At 35.6% G+C, this 24,052-nt stretch overlaps 1 protein-coding gene across 2 annotated transcripts in view; it reads left to right on the plus strand.

The window, feature by feature from the left end:
* Positions 1-24,052, plus strand: part of ARHGAP32 (Rho GTPase activating protein 32) — a 283,976-nt gene that overhangs the window by 33,780 nt on the left and 226,144 nt on the right. The window lies entirely within an intron of this gene.

The raw sequence follows: 24,052 nt of genomic DNA on the forward strand, positions 1-24,052 counted from the left end.
AAATGAATGAAAATCACGAAAGTATTTACAGAAATACAAATGTAGTAAGAAGCAAGACAGTTGAAAGGCTCATGATATGATAGTTTCAGAAATAATTCTGCTACAGGATAGAAAGTGAAATTTTTTTCACTAGAGTAAAACAAAGCAGTGTGTGATTTTCAGTTTTGATGAGGGCAGGAGGCAGGAATGAAGCCTCTGTGTTCAGTTGGAAACCATTATCAGTCAGCAGTAACTTCTTTTTTTTTTTTTTTTTTTAAGTGTAGTAGATGAAAATTTGCCCACAAGTTCAACCTGGTGAATTCTTTTAAAGCTGTGTTGTAGGTGAAGTGTTGTCTTTAATCATCATGGCTATCAATATTAAGAAATAAAAAGTATTCAGTGTTCCAGGCTAATGAGTCTTACAGTAGTCATTCAATACATAAAATGAAATATCTTCATTAATTTCAGAGATTATATTTCAGGAGCATAAGATGATTAGGGGAAATAGAAACTATATCAAATTATAAAAGCAGTTAATAACTAAATTCTTCTTACATGTTAGAGAATACAGACATTTTACATTTTCCGTTTTGTAGAGGAGGTTTGTCAGACTTTAAAGAGGAACATTAATTGTTATCAAACAGCTAGCTAAGGGCTGGGGATGTAGTGTAGTGGTAGAGCACTTGCCTAGCTTGAATGAGATCCTGGGCTTGAGGTCCTCGGTTTGATCTCCCGCACTGCAAACAAACAAGGCAAGAAAAATCAAAACAAAGTAAACAAAACCACGTATAAAAAACAAAAATCAGCTAGTTAAGTGGCAACATAGAATCTAATCCTGGCTGTCTTGTACTTCAGAGTGTTGGTATTGCTGCCTCTAGGTGTTTTCATAAAAAGTAACAATTTATTTTTAAAGGGCCACAAGCTTCAGTGGATAGTAAATGTTTCTGTTTCAACTTTTGTTTCCTTACTTAGTCATATTTCTTGAATGAGTAAGTTGGATTTTGCTATGGTTGTCTTTCTTCTTACGTTTGAATTGTAGCCCTTCAAAAATGCATATATTGAAAAATAGTTTTGAGATAGATTTTCATGTGGTAGAGAATGAGCCTACTTTTGGGAAACCACTTTGCCTGTGTGACTGTGAGTCAGCAGCAGTGTCTGCGCTTGGAGGCTGCAGTTGTGACCTGGCACCAACATTTCATTTCTGAAGTGTCTGATAGTTACTGAAATCGTAGGCTTTTTTTTTTTTTTTTTTTTTTTTTTTTGGTACCAGGGATTTAACTTAACCACTGGAGGCATATCCCTATCCCTTTTTTATTTTGAGACATGGCCTCACTAAGTTGCTTAGGGCCTCCATAAGATGCTGAGGCTCTTTGAAGTTGCAATCCTCCTGCCTCAGGCTCCGGAGCCACTGGGATTATAGGCGTGTGCCAGTAGGCTTGGCGAAATCTCACTTTTAATACCAGTTCATAGTGCTTTCAGTAACTGAAATCCCTTGGGATTGATCCCTCTGAATTCTTTTCTACTCTGGTATTTGTTTTTGTTATGTGATTTTTTTTCCCCACTAAAAAGCTGCAAATCTCCCCTGAATGTTACCTTTTCAGTGAAGACAAATGTTACCATTGTATAGTCTGATCAAAAAAATGTTTTTCTCAATAGTGTCTTTATGTGTAGATACATACACCGGTAAGTATCTATCTATATATATTTTTCTTCAGTACTGGAAATTGAATCCAGGGACTTATCTTCCACGGAGCTATATCTCCAGCTAGTGTCTTTATTTTCTAACTTGTCATGTACAGATAATCTCCAATTTATGGTGATTTGACAGTTTCCGATTTTAGAATGGGGCAAAAATGATACACATTAAGTAGAAACTGTACTTGGAATTTGGATTTTTTTCCTGGGCTAGCAGTGTGTAGTGTGATACTCTTTGCCATACTTGGCATCAGCATGGAGCTGTATATCCTGGTCAGCCATGTGATCACAAGGGGAAACAAAACAAGCTATACTCCATAGTTGCTGTGTTGCCAGAGTTTTTTGGATATTGTATTTTGTTTTCACAATCTACCATTTCTACAAAAATGCCCATCTGTGTGTATTCATGAGATATTCCACACTTTGTTATAAAATAAGCTTTGTCTTACATGAGTTTGCCAAACTGTAGGCTAATCTAAGTGTTCTGAGCATGTTTAAGGTACTGAAGCTAAGTAATGATATATATGGTAGGTTAGGTATATTATGTGTGTTTTCAACTTGTGATATTTTCACTTAAGTGCATTCCTCAGAACATAATCCTATGGTAAGTCAAAGTTCCTCTGTAGTTGCTTGGCTCATTGTAGATTGTCTAGGCAATTTTGTGCAGTTTTTAAGGAATTCTTGAGTAGGTCTCTTTTGAATGTTTCCTTTATCTGTTGGAAGTTAGTTAACCTCCTTATCTAATTCAGTGTATTCCTGTCATCTTTGTATCACATTTATTATGAGAGCTAATCTGATTGACATTTTGTTTTCCCTTTGGTTTGTTAAATGACCATGTTAGAGAGCAAGTAGACTCCAAGCTCCACAAGGGCAAAGACCATGTCTGCTTTATTTACTGTATACTGTGTGGGTCCTGGTGATGCATGCCTGTAATCCGAGAAATTTGGAAAGCTGAGGCAGGAGGATCATAAATTCAGGGCCAGCCTCAGCAATTTAATGAGACCCAGTCTCAAAAAAAAAAAAAAAAAAAAAAAAAATTAAAAGGGCTGGGAATGTAGCTCTGTGGTAGAGTACCCCAGGGTTCAATTCCTATACCAGGGAAAAAAAAAAAAAAGGTAACATTTCATGTACAGTGTCTGGCACACAGTAGACATACAGTAAAATTAAAGTCTCAAGGATTTGGCTAAGAATAATACAGCAGAAAAATCTCAGGGTCATGGTTATCTTCAGCCTGAGTTATCAGCAATATTGATAGGAGTTGGGTACAAAAAATGGAGGAGAAGGAAGATTCAACTAGATTTTAGAAAGTATGTAAGAAACTAGTAATAGTGATAATCATATTTTTGAAGACACATATTCTGCGCTCTGTGTTAGGAGCTTTACAAGTACATCTTATTTTAGAGAGTCCAGATAGTAATACCACATCAAAATAAATAATCAAAGGTAGGAAAATATTCTCATTAATTTAGGAGGAGGATGAAGGTGATTTAGGTGCAAGAGAGTTACTTATAAAGATGCTTTGTGTAGTTATTGAAGTGTTGGTGAAAAATAGCAAAATGATTTTCACTTAGATTTTGATTAGAAGGAAATTTAAAATATTTAGATAATCCAAATTTAAAAAAATTAAGATAATGAGAGTCAAGACATAAAAACATTTTAATCTCATCCCAAGGAATTCAGTCATTCTTGGTATAAAGTGATGTGAGGCAGATATTGTAGAATGTTAAGTTTATACAGACTAAAAGAAAATGAGATGGATCAGATAAGATTTCAGAGTTTCCTTTTAATTGGATTCAATGAACTTGATCAAATTGGATCTAAATGACTTGTGGAAGGTGGGTTGTTTTTTGTGGTACTAGGGATTGACCCCAGGGATGTTCTACCACTAAGTTACACTTCCAGCCCCCTCCCCCTTTTTTTTTGAGATAGTGTCTTTTAAAGTTGCCCAGTCTGGTCTTGACCTTGCAATTCTTTTCTCCAGTTTTAGTTTCCTGAGTAGCTGGGTTTATGGGTATGTGACATTGCTTTTATTTTATTTTATTTTTTTTAAAGAGAGAGTGAGAGAGGAGAGAGAGAGAGAGAGAATTTTTAATATTTATTTTTTTAGTTCTCGGCGGACACAACATCTTTGTTGGTATGTGGTGCTGAGGATCGAACCCGGGCCGCACGCATGCCAGGCGAGCGTGCTACCGCTTGAGCCACATCCCCAGCCCCACATTGCTTTTATTAAGTAAATTTAGAATTGATTTTAACTGAAGATAGGATAAAACAGTAATAGAAAAATTTCATTAACTCAGTTTCATTTCAGGGCCCATAGTGGGTGTAGCCCACTCTATGCCTTGTCTCTCTTTGTAACACTTCAGTACTCTGTTATTTGTAGTTAATATGCACACTTTTCCCCATTTTGCAATTGCAAGATTTTTTATCTTCTGGAAAGCACTTTTATCAGAATGCAAAGGTTGTGCTTATAAATTGTGCAGAGTTTTAGTATGTTAAGATGACCTTCAAAAGATGGATGGAAAATTGCTGTATCATGTCTCTTGTATTTTATGAAAGAAAGTCTTTTTCTTCCTTTAATGTAAAATTGGAAGATGAAATAAACTGATTTTTAAAGATAAATTTCTTTGAAGGCAGATTAGTAAAATTGGTACATTTTTCTTCTGGAGGAAGTATTTCAGAATAGTTTTATATTTGTCCTCCTTTGATGTGTGTATGCTATTTGTGAGGTCTTTTTAAAAATCTTTTAAAAAGTCTCATTGGTTACTTTGAAGTCATGAAACAGGAAGTATGAATGCTTGAGAAGATAAAACTATGAATGAACTTAATTAATCAACTTAAAATCTTATGACTTCTGGCAACTTGCCTTGAACGAAGAATAGAACTGGATCTGCACATCATTTGCATTTTTAATGTACAGACACCCTTGGTCTTTAACCAAGGTTTGTTTACACAGGAATGTGATAATTTTCTGCTTAATTCTGAGAATTGTGGAATAAGTGTTTTGTTGCTGGTTTTAGTTTCATGTTCATTATTAACCATTTGCTGGATGCTAAAGCTTTTTGGACTTATAGGAGGATGATGAATAAGATTCAGCCCTAGCACTTCAGTATAAAAGGTCCTACTAGTGAGGAGAAAAAGAGGGTCTCCTTGTGGGAAATGTTGTCTTTGAGCTGAAAGTGAAGTCACCCACCGTCAAATGCTAATATGCTACACTCCTTTTCTTATAAGATCCATTTTAGTAACATGGTTTATGGTAGAAATAAACTCTGATAGGACACAAACAGAGGCAATATTATAAAGTCCTATCCCAGTGTTACGATTGATCACCCTGGAGAATTAATTTGGAAAGCTCACAGAGGTAGAGGATTGAGTGAGAATTTGCTAAAATGGATGAGACCAAAAGTTTTATCTCAATATTCAATTGCCACTAATGACCTATGGTTAAAAATAATCCCAGTGCCATGGGAGAGCATGATTTTCATGTCCCTTAGTTCCTTAAATAAGGTTAAGTATTGCCCTGTTTCTTTGAAGTGGTGGTTTATTGCTTTGTCTCATTTTTTTCCCAGAACCTCTTTGGTTTATTTTCTATATGTGTGTTTCATTGTGAAGTATTTCTGATCCATGAACCAACTCCTGCAAGCTCAAGATGACTTTGATATTTAAAAAAACTGTGATCTTGGGCTAGGTTGTGGCTTAGTGGTAGAGTGCCTGCCTAGCATGCTTGAGGCACTGGGTTTGATCCGTGATACCACATAAAAATAAACAAATAAAAGAAAGGTATTGTGCCCATTTACACTAAAAAAAATATTCAAAACAAAACAAAACCAAAACCAACTGTGATCTTCTTGAAGGCAGGGATTGTATTTTATTGGTTTATGCCCAGGAACTAGTATAGTACCTTGTTCTAATGTGCTGTAAATAATATTTTGTTGACTAAATGGATGATAGGAATGTTGTCAAAGCTTTAATGAATATCTAAGTAGATTAAGTGCTTGATTTTATTTTATCTGTGTAAATGTTATGAAATAACTTCCAATAAATTAGGCACAGTATCTGTTATATCATTGTTTATAACTGTAACAACAACTGCCCAAACACTGTTAGTTAAGATCAAGAATTATGCATATCATCATTTGCCTGCTTAATAGGAAAATGGGAAAATAATGGTGATGAGCCAATCTGATGAGGAGGCAGTGAAATTGTTAACCTCATACATCGTTGGAGGCTTTATAAAATGGTTAACCCTTTTATAAAATGCATAAAAAATAACTATGAACAACCATCAGAACAACTATACTATATGACTGAATGTTATAATTTTAGAGACTAATGAAATAGTCCAAAGTAAGGAACTGTACGAACTAACCATGTATATAGAAATGTTAATTTCAGATTTATGCAAGTTGAAGATTTGTATTACACCTCGATTAAGTTAATTATTTGTCAGCCTTAGTTTTCTTATTTTTACAGGGAAGATTATACAAGTTGAGTATTTCCAATTCAAAATCCAAAATATCCCCAAACCTGAAACTTCCTGAACTCCAACATGATGCCCCAAGTTGAAAGTTCCACACTTGACCTCATGTGGTAGGTTGTAGTCAGAATGCTTGACCTCATGTAGTAGGTTGTAGTCAAAATGCCGGCACACTAAAAATATTGTATTAAAATTACCTTCATATTGTGTAAAAAGATGTAGTGAACATAAATGAATTTTGTATTTAGACTTGGGTCCTATCCCAAGGATACCTCATTGTGTATATGCAAATATTCCAAAATCTGAAAAAAATCTTAAAACTGAAAAACTTCTGGCCTCAAAAATTTTGTATAAGGGTTTATATTCTCAACCTGTAGTACCTTCCTCATAGAACTGCTGTGGGTAATAAATGAACTAATACACATGAAGTGCTTCACAAAATGTCTGGCATTTCTAAAGCTCTCAAATTTACTGCTACTGCTGTTGTATTTTAGTATTAATGCACATGTCTCATTTCCTGGAGACTTTATTATGTTATTGTGCCAGGCATTATGTTAAGAGCTATGGGAGATAAAGTTGTGGTTTTGTTCACAAGGAACTTACAATTCATTTGATGATAAATATAATATATTGAGAAATAATTTTAATTATAGATTCTTGTGGTAAATGATGCAAGAAAGTTACAAAATGCTCTGAGCTCTAATATAGGACAGCGTGGATTACTTTGGGTTTATAGGGTTAAGAGGATATCCAGTGAGTTTTGAAGGATAGTTAAAATTTGAGTTAAAACTATGGAGAATGGCATTTCATGGGGCCTGTGAGAAAAGCAAGTGGAGGAAAAAAAGCATATCTCAAGTAGATATGGGGTGTAAGGCTGAGGAGAGAGCATCCTCAAAATGGGATGGTTTGACAAGTTGAGGAATTTTTATTTTATTCACTGGTAAGTGAAGGCTCTTTTGACCTGATAAGAACTAGTTTTAGGAAGACTGAATAACTACAGAGTGGTTTGGTGAAGGAAGCAGAGATGGGGAATGGAAAGACTGTTTTTGTTTCTTCATTTGTTCATTCAGTTTTTCAAAAAACGTTTGTTGGGTTGGGGATGTAACTCAGTGGTAGAGTACTTACCTGGCATGCATGAGACTCTAGGTACCATCTCCAACACTGAAAAAATATTTACTTTTGCATATGGGGTGCCTGGCTTGTCTCACCCTAATCATGGCCCTATGTGTGAAACAATTGTGATTGTAAACTTTCTTTTATAATTACTTTGTATTTTTGTCAACCAAATCATACATGTGATTGTGAAAAGCAGTAGTACTGTAAGGCTTTTAAAGGAAACAGTGGTCTCCTGAGCCTGTTTCATCTCATCTAACATAGCCACATTTTCTTTCCTATTTCTGTCTGTGGAAATAACCATGTTCATAGTTCCTTTAGCTTTTCTCCACTGAGATTTAGCACTTTGTTTCTAAATGTGATGCTTTTAATGGTAGTTCTTGGTTTATTATATTTAAACATTAGTTCATTTAGACTTCATTGAGTTAAATTTGAGTTAAAACTATGGAGAAGCCATACTTTTTTTGGGGGGTGGTTACTGGCTCTTTTTTTAAAAATACATATTTTTTTTTGTAGATGCTGATGGACCTTTATTTTATTCATTTATTTATATGCGGTTGCTCAGAATCAAACTCAGTGCCTCAAACATACTAGGCAAGTGCTCTTCCACTGAGCCACAACCCCAGCTCCTGCTGTTGGCTCTTTTATTATTTAGTAATTAAGCCAAAATTATTTTTGCTTAATTACTTTGAAGGGCCTTTATGTAAGAGCTTGGTACATAGGCTTTATTTTAACTAAATTCATCAGAATATTTAGTTTGTTTAACATGTACAGTATCAAAATTGACTATGTTCTGGAGATGTCATTTTTCCCCTGCAAAAGAAAATCTAATGAAATTTTAATGAAGTGTAAATTACTATGGACCTATATCCCTTAATTAAAATGTTTAAGAAAATGTTTTTCTTAAGTTCCTTTATTAAATGTAAGCTATGTGTCAGGTATTGACATATGCTTTTTGTGCACATGATCTCATTTATTCCTTACAATTTAGAGGTGCCAGGATTCCAGGGTGTGGAAAAGTTAGAGAAATTAAATAAATTGTCCAAAGTCACAATGTAGGTAAACAGTGGAAGAAGAATTCACTTAGGAGTGTCTCCCATGTTCTGAACCACTAAGTTAAGCTTTACACGGCCCTGTCATTTGATTTCCCAGATTTCTGCAGGAATGATCCTTTTAAATGCTGTCATTAAAATTTACACAAAATTGCCATTTGCAGACTCAAACTTTTTAATTAATTCATGTAAAAGAGAGAAAAGATTTGCATGAATTAATTAAGGAAGAAAATCCAACTAATCAAATTATTTACACAAATCTTTAACACTTAAGGCCCTATGACATGTATTTCAAGGAATTTTGAGATAAATAGGATAGTCTTGGCCCTTAAGAATACTTCAAGTGAAGGTAAGTATGCCATAAAGTAATACAAATGTCCTATGAGAAGAGTAAGTTAGGTACTGTGAGAATTTGTGGAAGACACCAGGAAGACTTATAGAAAAGTAAATGATAGGCCTGCTCAAGGAAGGATAGCACAGTTATGGAAGGGTCATTTCAGTGGGAATTTAAAGAGAGGAAATTTTGCGGGTGTGTTTGTGGAACAGCATGTAGGTTAGTTTGACTAGAAAGTTTCCGTCCCAAGTTCACATACCTAGTTAAGTGCTAGAATTGGAAATGGAATCTCTAGCAGTCAGACTCCAGAGTCTTCCGTAATCACTGTCATTCAAAACAACTATATAGTTACCAAGAGTCCTGCCTGTCTGGTCACCAGTAAGGCCAGAGTGGGGTTGGATTCTGTAAGGAAGCTGAGAGCATAGGGGAAATTATTTGTATTGTAAAAATTCTGGAGGGATCACAGGGAAGCAATTAGAGAGGAGGGGCAGTAATGGGGAAGGAAAGTGATGGATTCATTGAGGGATTAGTGCCCTCCAGGTTCCTAGTGGATTTGCTTTGCCTCTCTTTATTAAAGGAAGCATTTAAATTAGGTCAAGAACTTTTCTTCTGTCATAAATTTAAAAAATGCTACTTTCAGTACAATCTTAGTTGTTTCAAGGTTAGTACTGTGTTAACAATAAAAACTAGTATTATAAAAAGACAAATTGCTAGACAAATTGTAGCTCCTGTCTTTAAACAGAATTGCACAGCTGTGTTTTCAAGAAGGTTCATTCAGGGAAAGATAGAAAGCATATTATCTGTAAAGAAATGTTTCAGGAACTTAATAGTGTCCAAGTATTTCAAACCTAGTGATGAATAGGAAAGAGTTTGATTCTGTTAATTTTACCTGTTGTTGGCCACTAATAGGGGAAATCCATTTGCAGGATAAAATCCTTAATAAATAGAATTGGAAAGTGAGATACAGACATTAAAAACTTAATATTTATGCTTATACTTAATTCTACAAACAAGTTATGTGCAGTTAACTTGTAAGAAATGGAGATTACAAACAATGGTTCCTGCCTTGGACTTCATGAGGTGAGAGAAGAAATTTTTACAGACAAGATAGAATTACAGTGGTCTGAGAAATTACAAAAATGTTATGTGATCTTCCAGGGGAAGAAGCTATCTTAAAAATAACTCTGTGTCAATACTAGACCTTAAATTATACTACAGAGCTATAGTAACAAAAGTGGCATGGTGTTGGCACAAAAATAGACTTGAAGACCAGTGGAACAGAATATAAGACACAGAGATATACCCACATAAGTACAGTTGTCTCATACTAGACAAAGGCACCATAAACATACATCGGAGAAAAGATAGCTTCTTCAATAAATGGCGTTGGGAAAACTGGAAATCCATATATAGTAGAATGAAACATAAACACATATTGGAGGAAAGATAGCCTCTTCAACAAGTGGTGCTAGGAAAACTGAAAATCCATATGCAGTAGATTGCAGTTGAACCCCTGTGTCTCAACTTGCACAAAACTCAACTCAAAGTGGATCAAGGACCTAAGCATTAGACCAGAGACCCTGTGCCTACTAGAAGAAAAACTTGGCCCAACTCTTCATCATGTTGGCTTTATAATGGACTTCCTCAATTAGACTCCTAAGGTCAAAAAGTAAAATCAAGAATTAATAAATGGGATGGTATCAAACTAAAGTTTCTTCAAAGCAAAGGAAAAAAATCAAGAATGTGAATAGAGAGCATACAGAATGGAAGAAAACCTTTACCACCAGCACTTCAGATAGAGCATTAATCTCTGGGATATACAAAGAACTCCAAAAACTTATCACCAAAACAAACAACCCCACCCCAAACAACGCAATCAATAGGGCAAAGGAATTGAACAGGCACTTCACAGAAGAAATATGAATGATCAAAAAATACATGAAAAAATGTTCAACATCTCTAGCAATTAGAAAAATGCAAATTAAAACGACACAGAGATGCCACCTCACTCCAATCAGAATGGCAATTATCAAGAATGCAAATAACAATAAATGTTGTCGAGGATGTGGGGGAAAAGGTGGTTCATTCATACATTGCTGGTAGGACTGCAAATTGATGCAACCACTCTGGAAAATAGTATGGAGAGTCCTTAGATAATCTGGAATGGAACCACCATTTGATCCAGTTATTCCACTCATTATCTTATCCCCCAAAACGTAGAATAATAAAGTGACCCAGCCACATGAATATTTATACCAGCTCAGTTCACAATTGCCAAGCTGTGGAACCAGCCTAGGTGCCCTTCAACAGATGAATAGATAAAGAAAATGTGGTATATAACACACAATGGAATGTTAGCCATAAAGAAGAATGAAATAATGGCATTTGCCAGTAAATGGATGGAGCCGGAGACTATAATTCTAAGTGAAATAAGCCAATCCCCCCAAACCAAAGGCTGAATGTTCTTTCTGATATGTGGATGTTAACCCATAACAAGGGAGGGTAGAGAGGGGAAGTGTAGAAGTTTATTGGATTAGACAAAGAGGAATGAAGGGAAGGGAGGGGGGATAGAAATAGGAAAGACAGTAGAATGAGTCGGATATAGCTTTCCTGTGCTTATATATGAATACAGGACCAGTATAATTCTACATCGTGTACAACCAAAAGAATGGGATCCTAATTGGAATGTGTTGCACTCCATGTATGTATGTCAAAATATACCCTAATATCGTGTATATCTACAAACAACAAATAAAAAATAACTCTCCTACTTTCTCCTGAAGCAGGAGGATTGCAAGTTTGAGGCCAACTTGGCAACTCAATGAGATCCTTAGCAACTTAGTAAGACCCTTCCTGAAAATAAAGTGCCCCTTGGTTTAATCTCTAGTACCACAAAAAACAATTGTGAGTGTATGTGTTATAAGTGTTTGGAAAAAAATTTCTTTTTTTTATTATTATTATTTTTTTAATTGGTTGTTCACAACATTACAAAGCTCTTGACATATCATATTTCATACATTAGATTCAAGTGGGTTATGAACTCCCATTTTTACCCCAAATACAGATTGCAGAAACATCGGTTACACATCCACATTTTTACATAATGCCCTATTAGTAACTGTTGTATTCTGCTACCTTTCCTATCCTCTACTATCCCTCCTCCCCTCCCCTCCCATCTTCTCTTTCTACCCCATCTACTGTAATTCATTTCTCTCCTTGTTTATTTTCCCATTCCCCTCACAACCTCTTATATGTAATTTTGTATAACAATGAGGGTCTCCCTCCATTTCCATGCAATTTCCCTTTTCTCTCCCTTTCCCTCCCACCTCATGTCTCTATTTAATGTTAATCTTTTCTTCCTGCTCTTCCTCCCTGCTCTGCTCTTAGTTGCTCTCATTATATCAAAGAAGACATTTGGCATTTGTTTTTTAGGGATTGGCTAACTTCACTAAACATAATTTGCTCTAGTGCCATCCATTTCCCTGCAAATTCCATGATTTTTGTCATTTTTTAGTGTTGCGTAATACTCCATGGTGTATAAATGCCACATTTTTTTTTTTCAGGTCTACAGGGACCTACAGGATTTTCTTTTTTTTTTTTTAATTATTTTTTTAATTGGTTGTTCACAACATTACAAAGCTCTTGACATATCATATTTCATACATTAGATTGAAGTGGGTTATGAACTCCTATTTTTACCCCAAATGCAGATTGCAGAATCACATCGGTTACACATCCACAATTTTACATAATGCCCTATTAGTAATTGTTGTATTCTGCTACCTTTCCTATCCCCTACTATCCCCCCTCCCCTCCCCTCCCATCTTCTCTCTCTACCCCATCTACTGTAATTCATTTCTCTCCTTGTTTATTTTCCCATTCCCCTCACAAACTCTTATATGTAATTTTGTATAGCAATGAGGGTCTCCCTTCATTTCCATGCAATTTCCCCTTTCTCTCCCATCTCATGTCTCTGTTTAATGTTAATCTTTTCTTCCTGCTCTTCCTCCCTGCTCTGTTCATAGTTGCTCTCATTATATCAAAGAAGACATTTGGTATTTGTTTTTTAGGGATTGGCTAGCTTCACTAAGCATAATCTGCTCTAGTGGCATCCATTTCCCTGCAAATTCTATGATTTTGTCATTTTTTATTGCTGCATAGTACTCCATTGTGTATAGATGCCACATTTTTTTATCCATTCATCTATTGAAGGGCATCTGGGTTGGTTCCACAGTCTAGCTATTGTGAATTGTGCTGCTATGAACATCGATGTGGCAGTAACCCTGTAGCATGCTCTTTTAAGGTCTTCAGGGAATAGTCCGAGAAGGGCAATAGCAGGGTCAAATGGTGGTTCCATTCCCATCTTTCCCAGGAATCTCCAAACTGCTTTCCAAATTGGCCTCACCAATTTGCAGTCCCACCAGCAATGTACAAGTGTACCCTTTTCTCCACATCCTCGCCAGCACTTGTTGTTTGACTTCATAATGGCTGCCAATCTTACTGGAGTGAGATGGTATCTTAGGGTGGTTTTGATTTGCATTTCTCTGACTGCTAGCGATGGTGAGCATTTTTTCATGTACTTGTTGATTGATTGTATGTCCTCCTCTGAGAAGTGTCTGTTCAGGTCCTTGGCCCATTTGTTGATTGGGTTATTTGTTATCTTATTGTCTAATTTTTTGAGTTCTTTGTATACTCTGGATATTAGGGCTGTATCTGAAGTGTGAGGAGTAAAAATTTGTTTCCATGATGTAGGCTCCCTATTTACCTCTCTTATTGTTTCTTTTGCTGAGAAAAAACTTTTTAGTTTGATTAAGTCCCATTTGTTGATTCTTGTTATTAACTCTTGTGCTATGGGTGTCCTATTAAGGAATTTGGAGCCCGACCCCACAATATGTAGATCGGAGCCAACTTTTTCTTCTATCAGACGCAGAGTCTCTGATTTGATATCAAGCTCCTTGATCCATTTTGAGTTAACTTTTGTGCATGGCGAGAGGAGGGGATTCAGTTTCATTTTGTTGCATATGGATTTCCAGTTTTCCCAACACCATTTGTTGAAGATGCTATCCTTCCTCCATTGCATGTTTTTAGCCCCTTTATCAAATATAAGATAGTTGTAACTTTGTGGATTAGTCTCTGTGTCCTCTATTCTGTACCATTGGTCCACCCGCCTGTTTTGGTACCAGTACCACGCTGTTTTTGTTACTATTGCTCTGTAATATAGTTTGAAATCTGGTATCGCTATACCGCCTGATTCACACTTCCTGCTTAGAATTGCTTTTGCTATTCTGGGTCTTTTATTTTTCCATATGAATTTCATGATTGCTTTATCTATTTCTACAAGAAATGCCGTTGGGATTTTGATTGGCATTGCATTAAATCTATAGAGAACTTTTGGTAATATCGCCATTTTGATGATGTTAGTTCTGCCTATCCATGAACAGGGTATATTTTTCCATTTTCTAAGATCTTCTTCTACTTCTCTCTTTAGGGTTCTGTAGTTTTCATTGTATAAATCTTTCACCTCTTTTGTTAGGTTGATTCCCAAGTATTTTATTTTTTTTTTGAGGATATTGTGAATGGAGTGTTTTTCCTCATTTCCACTTCAGAAGTTTTGTCGCTGATATACAGAAATGCCTTTGATTTATGCGTGTTGATTTTATATCCTGCCACTTTGCTGAATTCATTTATTAGTTCTAGTAGTTTTTTTGTAGACCCTTTTGGGTCTTCTAGGTATAGAATCATGTCTTCCGCAAGTAGTGATAATTTAAGTTCTTCTTTTCCTATTTTTGTCCTTTAATTTCTTTTGTCTGTCTAATTGCTCTGGCCAGTGTTTCGAGAACTATATTGAATAGAAGTGGTGATAGAGGGCATCCCTGTCTTATCCCAGATTTTAGAGGGAATGCCTTCAATTTTTCTCCATTCAGAATGATGCTAGCCTGAGGCTTAGCATAGATTGCTTTTACAATGTCGAGGTAAGTTCTTGTTGTCCCTAGTTTTTCTAACGTTTTGAACATAAAGGGATGCTGTACTTTGTCGAATGCTTTTTCTCCGTCTATCGAGATGGTCATATGGTTCTTATCTTTAAGTCTATTGATGTGGTGAATAACATTTATTGATTTCCGTATATTGAACCATCCTTGCATCCCAGGGATGAATCCTACTTGATCATGGTGCACAATTTTTTTGATGTGCCTTTGTATCCGATTCGCCAGAATTTTATGAGGATTTTTGCATCTAGGTTCATCAGAGCTATTGGTCTGTAGTTTTCTTTCTTTGAGGTGTCTTTGTCTGGTTTCGGAATCAGGGTGATGTTGGCCTCATAGAATGAATTTGGAAGAGCTCCCTCTTTTTCTATTTCCTGAAATAACTTGAAAAGTATTGGTATTAATTCTTCTTTAAAGGTTTTGTAAAACTCCGCTGTATACCCATCTGGTCCTGGGCTTTTCTTGGTTGTAGTCTTTTGATTGCTTCTTCTATTTCATCCATTGATATTGGTCTGTTCAAATTGTGTGTATCTTCCTGACTCAATCTGGGCAAATCATATGACTTAAGAAATTTATCGATGTCTTCACTATCTTCTATTTTATTGGAATATAGGTTTTCAAAATAATTTCTTATTGTCTTCTGTATTTCTGTAGCATCTGTTGTGATATTGCCTTTTTCATCCCATATGTTAGTAATTTGAGTTCTCTCTCTTCTTCTCTTCGTTAGCATGGCTAAGGGTCAATCTTATTTATTTTTTCAAAGAACCAACTTTTAGTTTTGTTAATTTTTCAATAGTTTCTTTTGTTTCAATTTCGTTGATTACCGCTCTGATTTTAATTATTTCTTGCCTTCTGCTACATTTGCTGTTGTTTTGCTCTTCCTTTTCTAGGGCTTTGAGATGAAGTATGAGCTCATTTATTTGTTGGTTTTTCCTTTTTTTGAGGAATGACCTCCAGGCGTTGAATTTCCCTCTTAAAACTCCTTTCATTGTGTCCCATAGATTCCGATATGTTGTGTCTGTATTTTCATTTATCTCTAAGAATTTTTTGATTTCCTCCTTTATGTCTTCTGTAACCCATTGATCATTCAGTAACATATTGTTCATTTTCCATGTGATGTAGGATTTTTCCTTCCTTCGTTTATCATTGATTTCCAGTTTCATTCCATTATGATCAGATAAAATGCATGGTATTATCTCCACCCCTTTATATTTACTGAGGGTTGCCCTATGGCATAATATATGGTCTATTTTTGAGAAGGATCCATGTGCTGCTGAGGAAAAAGTATATCCACTTGATGATGGTTGATATATTCTATGTATGTCAGTTAAGTCTAGGTTATTGATTGTGATATTGAGTTCTATAGTTTCTTTATTCAACTTTTGTTTGGAGGATCTGTTCAATGGTGAGAAAGGTGTGTTGAAGTCACCCATAATTATTGTGTTGTGGTCTATTTGATTCTTGAACTTGAGGAGAATTTGTTTTATGAACGTCGCAGCACCATTATTTGGTGCCTAAATATTGATAATTGTTATATCTTGTTGTTGAATGGTTCGTTTTAACACTATATAATGTCCTTCCTTATCCCTTTTGATTAACTTAGTCTTGAAGTCGATTTTATTCGATATGAGGATGGCCACCCCTGCTTGCTTACGAGGACCGTGTGCGTGGTATATTTTTTCCCAACCTTTCACCTTCAGCCTGTGTATGGCTTTTCCAATCAGATGTGTCTCCTGGAGGCAGCATATTGTTGGATTTGTTTTTTGAATCCATGTTACCAGCCTATGTCGCTTTATTGGAGAGTTTAAGCCATTTACGTTTAGAGTTACTATTGATATATGGTTTGTACTTCCAGCCATGTTTGATTATTTATCTTTTTTTAAAAAAAATTTAGTTTGTTTCTCCATTATTAGCTTCCCCCCGCCCTCTGTCTTTACCGAGGCACTTCCTACTGATGGTTTTGGTTATTGTTTTTCATTTCTTCCTTGTGTAGTGTTTTGCTCAAGATGCTTTGCATTGCTGGTTTTCTGGCTGCAAATTCTTTTAGCTTTTGTTTATCATGAAAGATGTTTATTTCGTTGTCGTACCTGAAGCTTAATTTTGCTGGATACAGAATTTTTGGTTGGCATCCATTGTCTTTCAGTGTTTGAAATACGTTTTTCCAGGATCTTCTCGCTTTCAGCGTCTGTGATGAAAAATCCATTATTAACCTTATTGGTTTACCCCTGAATGTAATCTGCCTCCGTTCTCTTGTAGCTTTTAATATTTTCTCTTTGTTTTGTATATTGAATATCTTCATAACAATGTGTCTTGGCGTTGGTCTACTGTGATTTTGTGTGCTCGGTGTCCTGTATGCATCTACAATTTGTATATCTGTTTCCTTTTTTATTTCTGGAAAGTTTTCTGTAATTATTTCATTCAGCAGGTTACTCATTCCTTTAGTTTGAGTCTATACCTTCCTCTATCCCAATGACTCTTAAATTTCGTTTTTTTTATGTTATCCCATATCTCTTGGATGTTTTTCTCGTGATTTTTTACCAGCCTTTCTGATTTGGCTAGACTCTTTTCAAGATGTTATATTTTGTCTTCATTATCTGACGTTCTGGCTTCTACATGCTCCACTCTGTTAGTGATCCCCACCCTGTGCTCTATGTTAGGTGTATGTGGGAGCATCCCAGTGATCCCCACCCTGTGCTCTATGTTAGGTGTATGTGGGAACATCACAGTGATCTCCATCCTGTGCTCTATGTTAGGTGTATGTGGGAACATCACAGTGATCCCCACCATGTGCTCTATGTTAGGTGTATGTGGGAACATCACTGTGATCCCCACCCTGTGCTCTGTGTTGAGTTTTTAATTTGGTTTACAGTATCCTTCATTTCTAGAATTATTGTTTGATTTTTTTATAATCTCTATCTCCTAATAAAGATGCTTAACTTCTTATTTTATCTGTTTATGTAATTCATTTTCAATGTGTTGTTTCACTGTTTGAATTTGCTCTCTCGTATCCTCTTTAAGGTTCCATTCCATCTGTCTAAGGTATTCCTTGAGTTTTTTATTTGACCATTTTTCTGATGACTCTAGGTCCTCCTGAATATTTAGGCTGTATTGTTTGTACTCCTTTTCTACCTTGCTTTTTCATACTGCTCACGTTGCTTCTTGTTCTGTTTGACTGCTGAGTTACTGTTTACTCCTGTAAATTTATTGGATGCTTGGGAGGAAAGGTATTAGAAGGGAAGGGAAGAAGTCACTAAAGAGAATGAGAGTAAGCAGGTAGAATTCAAGGAAGGGGGAGTAAGAAAATTGAAAAGAAATGAAAAGACAAATGAAAAAAATGGAAAATAAAAAAATAATTTTTTTAAAAAAGTAATAATAATAAAAGAATGAAAATTAAAATTAAAAAATAAATAAAATAAAAAATAAAAAAATAAAAAAAAATTTAAAAAACAAATAAAATGAAAATGAAAAAAAAACAAAACCCCAAATTAAAAAAAAATTAATAAATGCAGTCTTAGAGTTTGATTAACTTCTCTTCCAGTAGGTGGAGCTGTGCCCACTGGGCCAAGCTTCTCCTCTCAATAGGCAGGACCAATCACTGTGCAGCATCTGTTCCTCCCAGATTGGGCAGGTCTCCAATCCTGAGTGCTTAGGGCCTTCTCTTGTGTCTAGTCACTTCCCCACTTTTCCTCAAGCCAGGCCCCACTCACCGGTGACGCGCACCACAATACTGGCTACACGCCAGGTCTGCTGCTCCTGTGAGCCCTGTTTTCATGAACGCCTGGGCACTCTCTCCCTGTTTGCCATTCTCTTAGACCCTAAGTTTGTAGAGCTTGGGGCTGAGAACCCCCAGCGAATTTGCTTGCCATCCGGTAGCCACGTCCCCAGTAGCTGGTGCAAGAGACCTCAGTTGTCAGCACTGGTGGGAGCGGTAGCCGGGAATTCTGCTCCGCGAGTCCCGTGCTACTCCTGATTCCCTCGGTCTGGCTATCGCGCTCAAGGGAGAGCTGGGAGGGGCCCTTAAGGTTTCCCCGCTGTGTGTGGAGGGATGGGTAGGGGATTACACACCTGTCGCCGTTGGTTTCAGTGAAGTTCGGGACCCATGAATTAATACAAAAATAAGTTGTTTATAAGAAAATTAAGTAAGATGTTTTGGAAAGACTCAATAGAAGTGGTTCATTGAAGAGTTTGCTTTTGGATTGGATGTGGGCAAGCAATTGTGACCTGGGGCTGGAGTTTTAGCTCATATGCAGAGCACATATGAGGCACTGGGTTTGATTCTCAGCACCACATATAAATGAGTGTTATGCTCGAATTCGGGACCCCCAAAGACCACCAGAGACCCAAGATCAATGCAAGCAGCAAAGATGTGTTTATTGCGAGCTAGCTGGGTCCTCCGCACGCACACACAGCACCTGATGACGCTGAGAGGTCGAAAAAAATTTCTTAAAGAGTGGCATTTGAGTTGATTTTAGAGATATGACTGTTTTCAGCAGATCAAGGATGGAAGGAAGGTTTTTATGGGTTAATTAATTAATTTAAGTTGACACAGGTGAGATAGCATAGAACATATTTGGAAGATGACTGGAAGTCTATGTTGGTAATAATGTGGGATAGCACTTGAAGTCATTTTATTTTACCAGAGCTGATATCATTCAGTTTGTATTTTTGGGAGGTTATCCTAGGTTCACTAAGAAGTGGTTGGTGTGATGGTAGTTAGGAGCATGATATTGGGAGTCATTTCTCCTGGGTCACCTCCTTGCTATCTCACCCTGGCTAATTTAGGTAATCTGACCAATCCTGAGATTACTCATCTGCAAAATGAGAGTAATGATAGTACCTACCTTCTAGATCTGCTATGAGGAATAAACAAAGTTATGCAGTAGATTGCTCATCTCTTAACACAGAAAGATGTTAACTATAAAACTATCATTCTAAGTGAAATAAAAGAATATCATTCTGGGCTGGGGTTGTGGCTCGGTGGTACAATGCTTGCCTATCGTGTGTGAGGCACTGGATTCGATTGTCAGCACCACATATAAATAAATGAATAAAATAAAGTCCATCAACAACTAAGAAAAAGAAGAAAAAAATATCATTCTGTTAAAGGGCAAAGGTTGGAGGTAGAAGGACCACATAGAAAGTAGGAAAGTCATCTTTTACTATTTAATAAGCTATATTAATATTTTAGAGCTTTAAAATTTGTAAAAATAATATTTCATTGTAATATAAAAATCTTAATTGTGTTTGTTTACTCTGTGTGTTTAAAATATAGTCTACATGTAAAAAGGCAATCAGTTATTTTGTAGCCCTCTGGTTAATATTGTGGTCTTAGTCTCATATGTTTTTTTCAAAGTTACAATTTTTTAGGTCATATAATATTTATTTAGAAGTTTCAGTCTTTAAGCAGATTTTGTATAAACCAAGTTTTCACACATGTTCAGAATCTCAGTTCCAAATGTCATAGAACTATATGAATGTGGTTGAGTAACAAACATAGCAAATAGAGTGATCCTTGTTGTCATTACATACATTTGAATTCTGGCTCCTTTTTTTAAAAAATAGTGTCATGGGGCTGGGGTTGTGGTGGTAGAGTGTTTGCCTGGCATGTGTGGGGCACTGGGTTCAATCCTCAGCAAGCACCACATAAAAATAAAGATGTTGTGTTCACCTACACCTTAAAAAAAAAAAGATAGTGTCATGATTTTTAAAGAAGTTACTTACTCTTTTTTGAGTCAGTGTTCCTCATGAGTAAAATGGGAATGATATTACCTGGCTTCCATACAGTGTTGGTATGTGAATTAAATTATGAACATATATGTATCATATAGTTGGTATATAATAAATGGGGCATAGTATTTATATGCATGGACTACTGTGTGCATGTGTTTTTATAGTTTGATAATTGTTATATATTCTAATTTTCCAAAAGCATTTAGCAATATTAGTTTATATTTAAGAATTCATTCAGTTTTCATGAAATCTGGCTACTTTCTTTTTTTTTTTGTGGTACTGAGGATTAAACAGGGTCTCACCCATGCCATCCAGGTACTCTACCACTGAGTACATCCTCACCCCTTTTTAAATTTTATTTGAGGCATAGTTTTGTTAATTTGCGGGGCCTGGTACTGCACTTGGGATCCTCCTTGCCTTAGCCTCCCAAGTAGCCAGAATTACAGGTGTAAGCCACTGTACCCAGCCTTAGTAATTTCTATATAAATAATTCATGTAGATTAGGAATTCAGTGATTTTTTTATTATTCTTTGCTCTTATTTTGGGAAATTAACTATATAAAGTTTATTTAAAGCTAAATTTGTTTTGCATTTTTATTTTAGTAAGCACCTAATTTTGTATTAATGTGTCATCTAAAACAATACTTATTAATATGAGAATGAGACATCATTCTGCTTTAAAAATTAAAAAAAAATTAAGTTGTATATTTTTGAAGTTCTATAATTTCCACACATGCTAGGCTTTATACTAGGCAAGCACTCTACCACTGAGCTATATCCCCAGCCCCTGTTCTCACCTGCTTTTTGAGACAGGGTCTGGTTAAGTTGCCCCAATTTGCCTCAAGGTTTATATGCCTCTGCCTCAGCCTCTAAAGTTACAGGAACCTACCACCATACTCTAGCCTGTAACTGCATTTTTTTTTGTGTGTGTGTATGTGTGTGTGCCAGGGATTTAATCCAGGGTTGTTTAACCACTGAGCTACATCCTTAGTCCTTTTTAATTTTTATTTTGAGCAGTCTCACTAAGTTGCTTAGAGTCTCACTAAGATGCTGAGGCTGGCTTTAAACTTACAAACTTCCTGCCTCAGGTGCCTGAGTTGCTGGGATTACAGGCATGCACCACCAAGCCTGGTGAATTGTAACTGCATTTAAAAAGTTATACTATGGTTGTGTTTGAATATCTTATGTATCTTAGTGTGAGCTAAACATACAATATGGTTTAGTGAAATGAAATCATGTTATAGTTTTTGAGTTTTTTACTTTTTGAGTAGATATCTTTATTAGGTAATCTTTATGTTTCTTAAGGTTTTTATTATTTTTTCCTTGGTTTTTCTTTTTTTGGTGTAGTTATACTCTTTAGATGCTTTTATAATGTTGTGTCTCTCAGGTGAGATAACTAGCTTCATTGCATGAAATACAGATTTTAATAAACCAAGAGGCAACAAGAAGAAAAAAACCATTATTTCTCCTGAGTCTTCTGAATATGAATTAAGAGTCAATAAGTTGTACATAGTGGTCTTATGAAAACAATGCTGCAATAATGACAGATAAAAAAACACCCAGTTGTTTACAACTTATTTGATATAATAACACTTAATGGCAGTATTCTGGTCATTACCTATAGAAAAGGAACTACTTAGAAACTTCCATTGACTCTTGATATCCTACTCCTTTCTCTGCTCTGTGATAAGAAATGTTAAAAAAAAATGGTTAAGAAGAATCAGTGGGTGAGAAAATGCACTAGACATTGAGGAAATAATATAAGAAACAGTTAATTTTAATTTTGCCTTAGAATCATCCAGAATGACCTGTGCAGGAATTTTGCAAATTTCATTAGGATTTGTGCAAATGTAAATGCAAATATTGAATTCTTTTGATAGTTTGCTCTCTCAAGTACTATACACAGCAGTATACTGATGGCAGCTGCTGCAACAGAAGTACCATTGGAGCTATAGTATTGTACTAAAATGTATAGCACTGGAAAATAATAGCAGGGAAAGCAGTCAAAAAGGTAGCAGTCAGTGTTTGTTTAGAGGAAGTCACTTGAAAAAACTAACCAAAACAGTGCATAAGGTGCTCAAGAGGCACTTGCTTAGTATGCATGGGGCCCTAGGTTTGATCCCTAAACCACCTGAAGAATGTATGCTTTATGTGTATGAAAACAATGTATTCTCTTGGTTTCTGTAGATATAAAAATAAAGGTGATTGGTTACCAGCATTGGTTTTAAGGTTAAGAATAAAGACTTGGTAAGTAGAATCTTATTTTCTCATTTGTATGCATTTTTACAAAACTAGAAAAAAATCCAGCTGATAGTAGGCTAACAAGTTATAAACTTTTCACTGTGCTATACCTAAGTCATCTGTGAGTTAAATAGCTCTGAATTTTTTGAAATTTCATATTTATCTTTATAATTCCCATATCTTTTATATAATTTATGTATCATAATATATTCATTTTATGTAAATATAACAGTGTTTAAAATTGACCCTCCAGGAAGATGTTCCATTTGAGTAGAAATTACAGGTGATTTGATAGATAAATACTTGGCTATTTAACACCAAGCACTCCTGCCCTCTGTCTACCAAAGTTCTTAATTAGATAGCAAGTGGAGACTCTGTACTCCAAAAAACAAATAAGGCTGATTTATTTTTTTCCAGTTAAAAATATGAACTATCTTACTAGTGATTTCAGAAGTTGGATATGGAATACTATAGATTGGTTGTATGGTTTCGGTAATATGAATAAATATTTTTTAAGCTGAAATAGATAAAATTTATATATAGGTAAGAAATATTGCCTTCTAAACGTGAAGAGAGTTAACTCACTTGGTGAAATCTAACTTAAAATTCTTAAAAAGCTTCAAATAAGATTTGTCAGAACCATTGAACAATATATTCTTTTTCTCCTGACAGTATTTTTGTCATCCAGATTGTGAGTATACAAAATTAAGATGGTAAGAATAGCTGCCTTTTAGTGGTTTCTCTTTGGAAAAACACATTGAGACTCATTGGTTCTCTTCAGAATACATGTTTTTCATTGTAATCTCTTATTTTCAAATTTAAAATTATTTTTGAAGAGTTGAAATATTGAAATGGTTCAAAATTCGAAAGAAATTTAATTGTTTAAAATATCTAGAGATTTTAAGCACTGGCAAGTGTGTGTGTATAATTATTATATATTTCCTTTACCTCCTTAAAATAGAAATGGTAGCTTATTATATATATTTCAAGGAAGAGATGAGCTTTTAATTTTTGTTTTGTACTTTGGAATAAAAAATTTTTATATGTTACATAATTCACAATCTGTATGAAATGTGCCTCTGTCATCTTTTTTTAGGACTGCCTGGTATTCTGTTGAGTGTAGATGTCCCCATTTTTTTTTTTTTTTGTACCAGGTATTCAGCTTAGGGGAGCTTAACCACTGAGCCACTGCCTCAGCTTCCCAGGCTTCTGGGATTACAGGCGTGTGCCACTGTTCTTGGCATGTCTCCATTTCCCACCCCTGCAACCAATGGTTGGTGTTAGACTTCTACTAGGTTGTTGCATAATAGTCTTCACTTCATAAAATATCTCAGTGTTGAGAATCATTTGTTTCTCATTCAACCAGAAATGTTATAGAGTTATAAAAAGAATGAAGACGAATGTTGGGGAGCTGATTAAGGAAGTGTAGTCTTGAGGCACTTTCTAATGAT

This window comes from Spermophilus citellus, assembly GCF_964194105.1.
Source record: "Spermophilus citellus genome assembly, chromosome: 2".
NCBI classification, from domain to species: Eukaryota; Metazoa; Chordata; class Mammalia; order Rodentia; family Sciuridae; genus Spermophilus; species Spermophilus citellus.